Source organism: Crotalus tigris, unplaced genomic scaffold (assembly GCF_016545835.1).
Source record: "Crotalus tigris isolate CLP2741 ecotype Arizona unplaced genomic scaffold, ASM1654583v1 scf7180000018445.1570621, whole genome shotgun sequence".
NCBI classification, from domain to species: Eukaryota; Metazoa; Chordata; class Lepidosauria; order Squamata; family Viperidae; genus Crotalus; species Crotalus tigris.
The window spans coordinates 33,613-46,171 of record NW_024097006.1 but is presented as its reverse complement, the minus strand read 5'-3'; positions in this window follow the sequence as shown (position 1 = coordinate 46,171).

The following is a 12,559-nucleotide window of genomic DNA, read 5'->3' as shown; positions in this document are numbered from 1 at the left end:
AGATCAGCAAGTTAAGATCACATGCAAGCAAGCTAGAACAGATGAAAGAAAAGAAGCTGAAGAACAAGAAGACCAAAGAATACCTAATCAAGAAATACCACTTAGAAACAAGGAAGATCAAGGAAGCACTGGAAATAATAAAGCAACAAATAACAGCTATAGCCAGGAAAATCAGTAGATATGAAGCTCGAATTGCAAACTATAGGCAGAACCTCCAATTTCAATCCAATCAGAAACGTTTCTACCAATCCATCAATGGAGAAACTGCAAGGAATCAGTCAGTACCTGACAAGGAAGAAACAGTGCATTCTGGAAGCAGATATGGGATAACCCAAAGAAATACAACAAGGATGCGGCTTGGTTAAAAGAGGTGGATGCAAATAAAACAGAAGTTGAAATGAAAGAACTAGTAATAACAACAAAAATGGTAGAAAAAAGAGCAAAGAAAATCAAAAATTGGTCAGCACCAGGTGAAGATGAACTGCATGGGTTTTGGTTGAAACATCTAACTGTTATACACCCACTCATTGCCAAGCAATTCAACAATATACTACAAGGAGGAGAAATTGAAAAGTGGCTAACAACTGGGAAAACCTACCTAATAATGAAAAATCCAGCAAAAGGGGCAACACCAGGTAACTACAGGCCAATTACCTGCTTACCAACAACTTTCAAATTACTAACTGGTGTGGTAGCTGATGCAGTACAACAGCATCTAGTTGAAAACAATCTCTTTCCACCTGAGCAGAAAGGAAACCGCCCCAATAGCAGAGGAACAAAAGATCAACTCCTAATAGACAAAATGATCTTGGAAAACTGCAAGAGAAGGAAGACCAACCTGAATGTGGCATGGATTGACTACAAAAAGGCATTTGACTCTCTGCCACATGATTGGATAATCAAGTGCCTAGAAATAACAGGAGTCAGTAGAAACATCAGAAAATTTGTGCAAAGATCGATGGCACAATGGAAGACACAGTTGCAGATCAATGGTGAGAGGCTGGGAGAGGTTAATATCAAGAGAGGAATATTTCAAGGAGATTCATTATCACCATTACTATTTGTTATTGCACTGTTTCCTCTGTCAACAATACTGAATAACTCAGGACATGGCTATCAAACATCAAAAACATCTGCAGACTATCCCACCTCCTTTACATGGATGATCTGAAGCTGTATGGAAAAACATCATCTGAAATAGAATCGCTGCTCAACACTGTCCGTATATATAGCCAAGATATTGTAATGGAGTTTGGCTTGGACAAATGTGCCACACTTACTATCAAACAAGGAAAAATAGTGAAAACTGAAGGAATCAAGATGCCCCACGAAAATAACATTAAGAGTCTGGATGAGGAAGATACTACAAATACTTGGGTATCCTTCAAGCTGACAACATCAAGCACACTGAAGTCAAGAAAAAGATTAGAGGTGAATACATCAAGAGAGTGAAGAAGATCTTAAAAGTCCAAACTCAATGGAGGAAATACCATAAAGGCAATCAACACCTGGGCAATCCCAGTCATTAGGTACACAGCTGGAATAGTGGACTGGACTCAAGCAGAACTAAAAGCAATGGATAGGCAGACCAGAAAAATAATGACAATGAATCATGCCCTTCATCCACGCAGTGACATTGATAGACTTTATCTACCAAGGCAAATAGGTGGGCGTGGAATGCTACAAGTACATCAGATGGTTGAAGAAGAAAAAATGGCTTTGGAAGAATATCTGAAGAACAATGATGAAGATGCACTGAAATTAGTATATCAGGAAGGCTTACTAACTACTGGAGAGACCAAACTGGCCTACAAGAAAGACCAAATGAAGAACAGAATAGAGGCATGGGAAGACAAAGCACTACATGGCCAATACATTAAAAAAATAGCTGGGAAAGCAGATAATAATAAAACCTGGCAATGGCTAAGAGCAGGAAAATTGAAGAAAGAGACCGAGGGATTAATTCTGGCTGCACAAGACCAAGCCTTAAGGACAAATGCATACAAAGTCAAAATTGAGAAGACAGCAACAGACAGTAAGTGCCGCCTATGCAAAGAAGCTGAAGAAACAGTGGACCACTTGGTAAGCTGTTGCAAGAAGATTGCACAAACTGATTACAAGCAGCGGCATGACAAAGTAGCAACAATGGTGCATTGGAAGATCTGCAAAAAATATCATTTGCCTGTAAGCAAAAACTGGTGGGATCATAAAATAGAGAAAGTCATAGAAAATGATAAAATTAAACTGCTCTGGGACTTCAGAATTCAAACAGACAAGCACCTGCAACATAACACCCCAGACTTAACAATTGTCGATAAGAAAGACAAAAAAGTCTGGATAGTGGACGTGGCAGTGCCTGGAGACAGCAGAATAGAGAGAAAGAACTGGAGAAGATAACAAAATACAAAGACCTACAAATAGAAATAGAAAGACTGTGGCAAAAGCAAGCAAGGGTAGTACCAATAGTCATAGGCTCCTTGGGTGCAATCCCAAAACAACTGGAGCACCACTTGAACACCATTGGCATTGACAAATTTGCTATTAGTCAATTGCAAAAGGCGGCCTTATTAGGAACTGCTTCCATCCTGCGACGATACCTATAATACCATCAAACATCTACTTCTGCCTATCCCAGGTCCTGGGTAAGGACTCGATAGGTAGACAAAATGCCAAATCCAGTCTGAACATCTGGCTGACTGTGCGATGATTGATAATAATAATAATAATAATAATAATAATAATAATAATAATAATAATAATAGACGAGAAAGAAATGGAGAAGATAACAAAATACAAAGACCTACAAATAGAAATAGAAAGACTGTGGCAAAAGCAAGCAAGGGTAGTACCAATAGTCATAGGCTCCTTGGGTGCAATCCCAAAACAACTGGAGCACACTTGAACACCATTGGCATTGACAAATTCGCTATTAGTCAATTGCAAAAGGCGGCCTTATTAGGAACTGCTTCCATCCTGCAATGATATCTGTAATACCATCAAACATCCACATCTGCCTATCCCAGGTCCTGGGTAAGGACTCGATAGGTAGACAAAATGCCAAATCCAGTCTGAACATCTGGCTGACTGTGCGATGATCCATAATAATAATAATAATAAAGTTGGAAGGACCTTGGAGGTCATCTAGTCCAGGCAGGGAATCCTATACCATTTCAGACAAATGGCTGTCCAGTCTCTTCTTAAAACCTTCCAGTGTGGGAGCATTCACCACTTCTGGAGGCAGGTTGTTCCACTGGTTAATTGTTCTAACTGTCAGAAAATTTCTCCTTAGTTATAGGTTGCTTCTCTCCTTGCTTATTTTCCATCGGTTGCTTCTTGTCCTGCCTTCAGGCGCTTTGGAGAATAGCTTGACTCCCTCTTCTTTGTGGCAGCCCCTGAGATATTGGAACACTGCTATCATGTCCCCCCTCGTCCTTCTCTTCATTAAACTAGACATACCCAATTTCTGCAATATTTTAGCCTCCAGACCTCTAATCATCTTTGTTGCTCTTCTCTGTACATTCTTATTACACAATGTCCCTCCCAACCCGGTTGCATCAGGTTATTATCAAATCTTTTTGAGTCCCAAAAGATTTTTTTCAAAAGGCAGCTGGACTTTGTTTCTCCTTGAAGACATTTTGCTTCTCATCCTAGAAGTTAGAATTGAAGAAGCTTATTGGATGAGAAGCAAAATGTCTTCAGGAAAAAACAGTTGCCTTTTGAAAAAGTACCTTTGGGACAATCATGGTCTGGATGACTGAGGATCTCCATAGACATTTCTTTTGAGATTTTACCAATTTCACACCAGCAGTTTCAGACTCCAGAGATTTCAGGCAATCTCAAAGAATCTAAAAATAAGATTTGGGCATCTTGCACAATTCCAGCTATTTTATTTTATCATTCATTTTTAATATTGTAGATGATGAAAAAGTGTTCTAAGGAACAACAGATATGTTACATGGACATCCCTTGAAACAATGAAAGGGAAGTAGTACAATGTTCAAAAGCAGGTGACAATTCAGACATTCTTTTTTTTTTTTTTTACAAAGGCCCAATCCTGCATTTTATCTAGCTAGCCATCCTCCTTTTCTCATTCATTCAGAGAGGTAAAAAGCAGGAATGTCAAATCACTGCTTGTAGCAATAAAAAAGGATAAGGACCAGTAAACTCAAATGTAATTTAGAGAAAGTACAGATATTGTTATGGCTGCTGGCTGCTATATCCAACGGGTTGTATTCAACCTGTTCTGGAAGATATTATACTCCCTCTAAGAGATCAACTTTACAGTTTTTACTGATCCATCATTGTCATTAAAAGCAGACTATTTCAATGACCAAGAATGACCAAGAATGACCAAGCATTTCAGCTTTCATCTTAATTCTGCATTTCAGAAATCATTAAAGACTCTCACAAACCTGCTCAAAATTAATCTTCTAAAGTCCTATTATAGATCAGGCTGTTATCTGAACAGGAACCCAAATTTATCTTTTAACTTTTCAAAGTACCCTTTACGCATTGCTGAGCTATCTGAAAAGCAATCATGGAATCCCAATCCTTTCCTATGTGCAAAGCGTAACATAAGCTGGGGCATTCGTTATTACTTGTACTGTCTTCCAAAATAAAGAACAATCATCATCCGCCCCCCAAATCTCTTTTATACTATTTGGGTATGACGGGGAGATTGAAAATCTGGCACCATCTTTCAGTTCAGGTCATGTTTATCAAAACAAATCCATTCATTACCATCTGTTTCTTTACACAGGACATCAGTAAGAAAAACACAGAATGGAATGCACTGATAAACACATTGTCCATAAGTTGTGCAAACAGTCTTTAATTCCCTGATAAAACAATGTTGTCAATCTTTCCATTCTGAACATGATTCTCAGCCTAAACTTATACATCATGCTATCTATTGTGCTTAGCAAAAGCTCCTGATTTTTTTTTTCTTTTGGAAGGTGCTTCTACGCAGTCACCATTTCAGAAGCATTTTTAAAGTGGCTTATATTTATCTTCAATGTCACCTTCCATAAACTGAAGAGTTCTAGAGGAGCACTTTTCCTAGACATGGAAGGGGAAGGATGTACAAAACTCAGCAACCAGCCAGATTCCCATCCTGCTCTGCCTCCTTGGCTTCTTCTGGGTTTGTTTTCTCAGTGGTTTCAAAATTATCCTGCAAATTGCAGGGAAAAGCAAGAGCCAATGGGGGGGGGGGGAAATCTGCCCTGACGCACTAGTATGCACACTTTTGAGCTAAACAGCAGCTTCAAGCACACAGCAGAGGAACACCTCTGCTCTCCAAAGGAGACAGGGATTTCTTGATGCAGGTGTAGAGTTGATCAAGGAGCAGCCCAAATACCCCATGTGGAGGGTTCTTCATTTCAGCAACCTCTTGGGTTCCCTGTGTGTTTTCATGGCTGCTGCAGGCTGCTTCATCAGAGATGTGAAACTGAACATGGCAGCAGATGTCCTGCCCTTATATGCTCCCTGTGTTTAATGAAACAGAATGCCCACAACCAATTGCTAACCATCATGTAAGTGATGGTGGCTTGGGGAGGGTTATAAATTTCTATTGCCCCTCTTATCATTCGAGGGAAATCTCTGTTTGTAATTAATTAATAATTAATAAGCAATTGCTAATTAAAAAAATCTCTGGAATGAGAGGCAATAGAAGTTTATACACTCCCAATAATTTAAGTCCTCTATCATCTACGTGGTGGCTAGCAAGTGATCTGCTCTGGAGATGTGAGCAGCAGCACGACCAGCAAAATGCTGTCATATATTCCTCACGACCTCATTCCCAGGTCATTTTGCCAATCTGTTGTGTTGATGTTAATGTGATCTAATGTCCCCTAGAGATATTTCATTCTAGATCATTTCTTTCATGTGGGATTCCTTCAGGGACAAAGCCCTAGGTTGTTATTTTCACTGCCCAATTATTCTAATGCACGGTCTTTAAAAATACAAATTGAACCATTTGTAAGGAGCCAAGCACAGTGCAAGGAGGAAGAATAATATTATTTTAACCCAGTAGAGGTGTTTGTTGTTATTGTTTTTTTAAAAAAATCTGATCTGCTGCACAGATATGCCAAGGCTGGAAGGGTTGATCTTAATTTGATGGCCAATTTTGTTTGCATTTGCAGTTTTACCATTCAATGGGTCAGAGGGTAAAATATAATCGGGGTCGAAGATTGCAGGCTCAAGAATTTCACTGAAGCATATCAATCCGTTTATTGATTCATGATGCCTGAAAATAATATTAGCTCTCTCTGGAAAGAGCAGAGAACAGACATAACTCCCTTATGACTTTGGAAGGATTACAGATGGTCAACAGGCAGCATAAGAAAGCAATACGAATCAAACTAATGAGGCATCAATAAGGATTTAGGGTGTCATAAAAGTGATAGGAGAATTTCACTGGCAAATTGAATGCTGACTCCAGACTGCATCACTGTCTCTTAAATGCCCCTCCAACCTATGTAATGTATTTCTTGGATATTTTGAACTATTTAAGAGGGATAATAAACAAGAGGCATAGTATCATGTAATAGCTAGCCGGTATTGGAAAATGAAGAAAATCCAGCACACGCACACACAAAAGAACTAACATAAGCAGTATTTAGCCATAACAATAACTGAACAAGAATAGTAATTGAAAGGAATAGCAGATAGACCACAACTTTCTAGGCTTATTTTTCTCATTTTTATGTCAATATACAATACAGTATGTGCCTATCTAATTGAAATATACAGTGTGTAGATTCTAAGATTCCATGATGTGTCAAGTGAGGGAATGTTTACCTGAATTACTTGATATATTTCAGCACAATCATTAAAAAAAAAAAATCTAACAGTGTTCATAATTCCAATTTCTTTGCAAACCTGTCAATCCTTCAAGGTGGTCCTGACAAGGAAACCAAAAGCAAGAATACTAATGTCCTCAACTTACAATAGTTCTCTTAGTGACCGTTCGAAGTTACAACAACAACACTGAAAAAAATGACTTATGACCATTTTTCACACTTACTACCTTTGCAGCATCTCCACGGTCATGTGATTTACATCTGGATGCTTGACAACTGATTCACATTTACGACAGTTGCACTGCCCGAGGGTCACGTGATCCCCTTCTGCGATCTTCTGACAAGCCAAGTCAATGGGGGAAGCCAGATTCATTTAACAACCGGATTACTAATTCAACAACTGCAGAGATTCCCTTAACAAATGTGGCAAGAAAAGTCGTAAAATAGAGGAAGACACACGGAACAAATTTCTCACTTAGCAACATACATTTTGAGCTCAATTGTGGTCATAAGTCAAGGACTATCTGTACTACTTTTTATTATAAGGTAACAGTAACAGATTCTTGCAAGTCTGGATACACTTCTTTCCTTCCTGGCTTTACATTCCAGAGAACTAGATACTGTAGGGTCAATTCTGACATGATTTCCACACTTCCATTCCTTCTGTGAACTGAGATGACTTTTATCTGACCATTATTTTGGTTGCAGCTCCCCCTCCTGTCTCTCAAGGTTATTCTCACTGAATAATGGTACAGACCCTTACTTTGTGTGTTCGCCTTTTGCTAGAGAGATGTATCAGCACTACAGTATTACCCAAAGGGTCATATTAACAGAATGATTCAGCACCTTACCTCAGAACAGAACTTCTCCATTATTTCCTTCTATTTTAGTCCAGCACAATTTTATTTAATTATATTCATTATTTGTTCTTAATTAATTACATTAGGTAGATCTAAGGCATAAGCAGTCCACTTAAATATGAGGCTGAGAATTGGAGGTTAGTCAACAAGACCAACTGACACAATAGCCAAGTGATCTTTCTTCTTTTCTCTCTCCTTATTTGTGTTGGTCTCTTTCTGCTCTTCCTGATCCATCCCCCACCTCTTCTGGAGTTCATACTCCTCCCCCTTCCAACACTTTTCTTAGTTCCCTAGTCACAATTCCTGGCCCAGTACTCCTTCTCCAGCTATTCCATCAGTTTTCCTGTCCTCACCTGCAATGGAATTTGTGAATGACCTTGGGGGATGAAAGGAAGAGATGCTGCTTAGGAAACAATCACACAAGACAGAGGGGAGCCCTCCCCCAATGTTTAATGGTCAGAAAAATCTAGGAAGAACCCTAATAGTTTAAGAAATTAAAAATGGTGGTGGGAAGTCTGAATCTTCAGACATGTAAAATTCTGTTAATGTAGCCAAACAACAAATTAGAATTAACTTATCTAGTCATGTTTCCTGTCTGGGAGGGCTGATACTCCCTATTCTGCCATCTTTGTGCACTGTAGTTATACCTACCCTGTAAGCTGACTTACTAACTCTCCTTTTACACCTACATCACATGTTTATCAGCCCCTTAATCATATTTGCTCCTTTCATAACTTCCTGTAACTTCTTTCCATGTTATTCCATCATCTAATATTCCTCTCACATTCCTCGATTTATCAGATCTCCCACTTTTTCTTCTTGGTTGGCTGTATCAGAATTTCAGCCAGCAATCATCAGTCATATTTCCTTCTTGAGATATCTTTGAGGTAATATGGGACCCAAAGGAATTGTGGGGAAATGAAAATGAAGATGAGAATAGCTGGAGCCTGAATGTCACTATGAGGCAATTCCCGCCAACAAAGTGGGGAAGAGGCCATAAACACTGGTGCCCAGAGCTTGTTATCATGATGTCCAAATGATGAGACATACTTTGTAGTATCACAATGCAAATTCTGCCCTTTAATAAATGTATCATGATACCTCATTCAAGTATGTGACAGTGTTTACATCATAATGTTGCAATGCACATTTTTTTCATTTTTCCCCTTCTCTTTCCCCCCATGGGGAGATGTTCATGGCTATAAACTGTACATAGCAGTTCTTTAATAATGACATCTAATTAGCCATGTTTATTGCAAGGAAAATGGGTTAGGTTATGGAATCTGTATGTGCTTTACTTCCCTTTTATCAACAATAAGGGTCATATTGTTGATCCTTTTTCTACCTCTCTTTTGATTTTAGGCATTATTGGTAGCCATCTATGAGATACAAGAGAATGCTATTTGTGCTTGTTACAACCATCCATCCTCTTTCCCAGGGTCAGAGAAAACTATCACATGCTGGCCACATAATCACAAAAGTATTTTTGGACAACATTGGCTCCATCAGCTAAGAAATAAAGATGAGCATCACCCCTTAGAGTTGGACACGATTAGACAGGGGAAACCTTTTCCTTTATTTTTCTGCAGCAATGGGCACATTTGTGCTGATCCATATGAAAGACATGTTTGGTGTAATGTATTGGCCATAACCGTTTTAAATCACTTGCTTAATGTCTGACCTACATTGCTGTATTGTTTAACAGTTGCTGTTACTGAAAGCCAGACTGGCTGTCTCCAAGCTGATAATGAGGTTTGGGTGGGAAATCGTTACTTTAAACCTATTGGTTGCCACCTAGAGGCTAACTGTATAAATAGCTGTGCAGCGGCCTTTAGGATTGCTTCTGTTCTGAGTTAATAAACTTGTTGCTGTTTCAACACTCTGCCTCATTCAATGCCTAAAGAACCAAAGATATAACATTTGGGTTTTTCACAAACTTACAGTTAACCCACCTTGTAGCTGAAAGGCAAATATTTGAAGCCACGCTCATTTATTAATACAAAGCTAAAAATTTAGGTACAAGAGTGTCCTATGCAAAGCAGAAAGCCAGGGAAATACAAATTTGAAAGGCTTTATTGTGTCATCAACTTTCTGGAAATAACCAGCACTAAGTGAATTAGCCAGAAAGCACTTCAAGCCAGAAAACCTGCCCTAGGAGTTGGGCAGCATATAAATTTAATAAATTGTTATGGTTGTCGTACAATCAGCCAAATGTTTGGCACTTTGATCCACCTAGCAAATCCTTTCTAGGATCAGGCAGATGTTGGTGTCTGATGGGGTTAAATGTATTGTCGCAGAATGCAAGCTATTCCAAATAAAGCTGCCTTTCACAACTGACTGATTTTTGTCAATCTTGGGGGTATTATATTATTATTATTCAAACAAGCCATAATTTTCCTTGTTACTTGAGTTGTGACCTGCTAACTGATGATCTGAGAGGCAGAGACACAGTTGTCTCTTACAGTCCAAGGATTGGACAACAGAGGATTCCTTGAGCTAGTTCAAGTATCAAGTCCAGGATCTAAGTGCAGGGAAAGGAGCAAGAACACTAGGAGCACATGTTCAGAATCAGGGAATTGTTTTCAAAAAATGGACCAGGATCTGGCGGCTGCTCTTATACAACTCCATGTGTTGGCATGACTTGATCTGAACGTTGCATCCCTCTTGTCTCCTCTCAAGGCAATGTGCTGATCAGCTTTGCTCAGCCCTTCCTAGCTGCTACAGTAGTGTATTCTTGGGCTAGGCCCTTTGCCAGAATCTGACCCCCCCTCATTAGCTGAAACAGATCTCCTTGCTTAGGTTCATTGTCCCTTGGTCAATGCTGGGCTAGGTGGCTTGACTCTTCAGTTGACTCATTTGCAAGTTTTAGACAAGCCCCTAAGGAAGAGCAGCAGTAGTTTTGCTAATAGTCTCAACAACATGGGCTTGAACATTTTCAGTAAGAACATGAAAGCAAAAGTCTGCCGAATTTGCTGAACAGTCCTGTTTGTTGTGCAAATATGGAAAGGGAAACATGAACACCAAAGAAAATATTGTTTTCTGTTTGTTGTAACATGAATGCTTTGCCTGTTCATGAAGTAGCACATCCCAAGGTACAGAGACAAAGCAGTGTTGGCAAATGAAAGAATAAAAGGACTTTTTCTACTGCCTTGAATATGTCCTGTCTGCTTCTTATTTCTGCCATAATGTTGCTTTCATCTCCTCCCCAACCCATGCTGGAGACAGTTTAAAGTTCTCCCTATAGGTATTTTCCTCTTTAATCTGGCAACCAACAATGGCATTTTTGTCCTGGTTACAATGCTTCAACAACCATTTTCTTAGTGTTGCAGTCAGGTAAACTATGTGGCTGAGATCAGTCTGGCATATATATTGGCCTTTTTAGGCTGCGGAGGCATCTTCCTTCCCAACCTATTGCTGGATGCAGTTCCACAGTTTGCTTTTTGCAGCAGAAGAATCTGATTCTTTCAGTTTGGATTCTTCCCCTGTAGCTGCTGCCTCCAAACCAATCCCTGGTTTGGAGTAGTAGAATTTTTATTTGTCACATTTATATGCTCACTCATCTCACAGAAGAAACACTGGGCCATGTACAACAGTACAGTACAGTAGAGTACAATAGTTCACTGAGTGACCATTCAAAATTACAACAGCATTGAAAAAAGTGACATGATCATTTTTCACTCTTACGATCATTGCAACATCCCCATGGTCACATGATCAAAATTCAGACACTTGACAACCAACTCTTATTTAGGACGGTTGCAGGGTCCTGGGATCACGTGAGTAGCTGAGATGCTGGCTCCTACCCCAACACAAAGCAAATGGACACACATCATGAACACAGAGCTAGACCGCAAACTCAGAGCCAAACCAAAGCCTGGCATGTTACATCACCGTCTTCTGCTCTGGACATCACATCACAGAACTCAGGAGGTTACAACGCTAAAGCTCAGGATGTTATAACACAGCCAGCCACCCAGGATGTTGCAACACAGAACTCAGGATATCACTATACTAGATCTCAGGATGTTACCACACAGCCCATTACCCAGGTCGTTACAACACAAAAGACTAATGGGCACACAGCCAGCACCTCAGCTACTCAGGATGTTACGAAACAGCCGAACAATCCACAAACAATAACTCCAACACAGCCAACCAACCCACCTACAGCAACTAAGCCAGCACTCCACACACACCCACAAATATTTATAGAGAGATGGCAGCTCCGATCACATTTTGCTCGCACAAGCAGGAAGCCAAAGACCCCAGCCTGAAGATGACGAGTGGGACCTCGTTGAAACGTTGCCAAGATACTCTCAATCTTACACGGGAGGCAGGAATAATTAACTCTGTTAAAAAATTAGTTGACAAAGGCAAAGGGAGTGTTCTCATGGCACTAACCAACCTCATGGCTGCACACTCCTTTGGGCTCCTTTGAACACATCCCATAAAGCATTTGCATAAAACCAGAACTAATCCCCAGAGACAGCTAAACTCACTGATTTAGCTACCTGTCAAACCTCCCATTCTCCCTAGCTCTAACCTGTATTAAGAATAATTGGTGGTTGTTTTCCCATTAGTGTAGCTGGTAATGTATGGTGAGAGGGGAAGGAAATGAAAGGAAGGAAACCCTCTCTACACCAAAATAAGGACAGTATTATTTGTTGGAATTGAGTCTGTAGCAGAACATCTCCAATTTTATGGTTTAGAGTTTTTTGCTCAAATATTGTACAAGATTATAACTTAACTGTAAGGAAGAGCCTGAAGCAAGAGAAGTTGTCAAGAAAGCCAGAGAGGAGCCTTCAATTGGGAAAAACAATAACAACAAGAAAGCCCTACTATTCTTGGCTCTAGAAAATAAAATTGAAATCAACCAATATCCACCTGTAGCATTAGCAC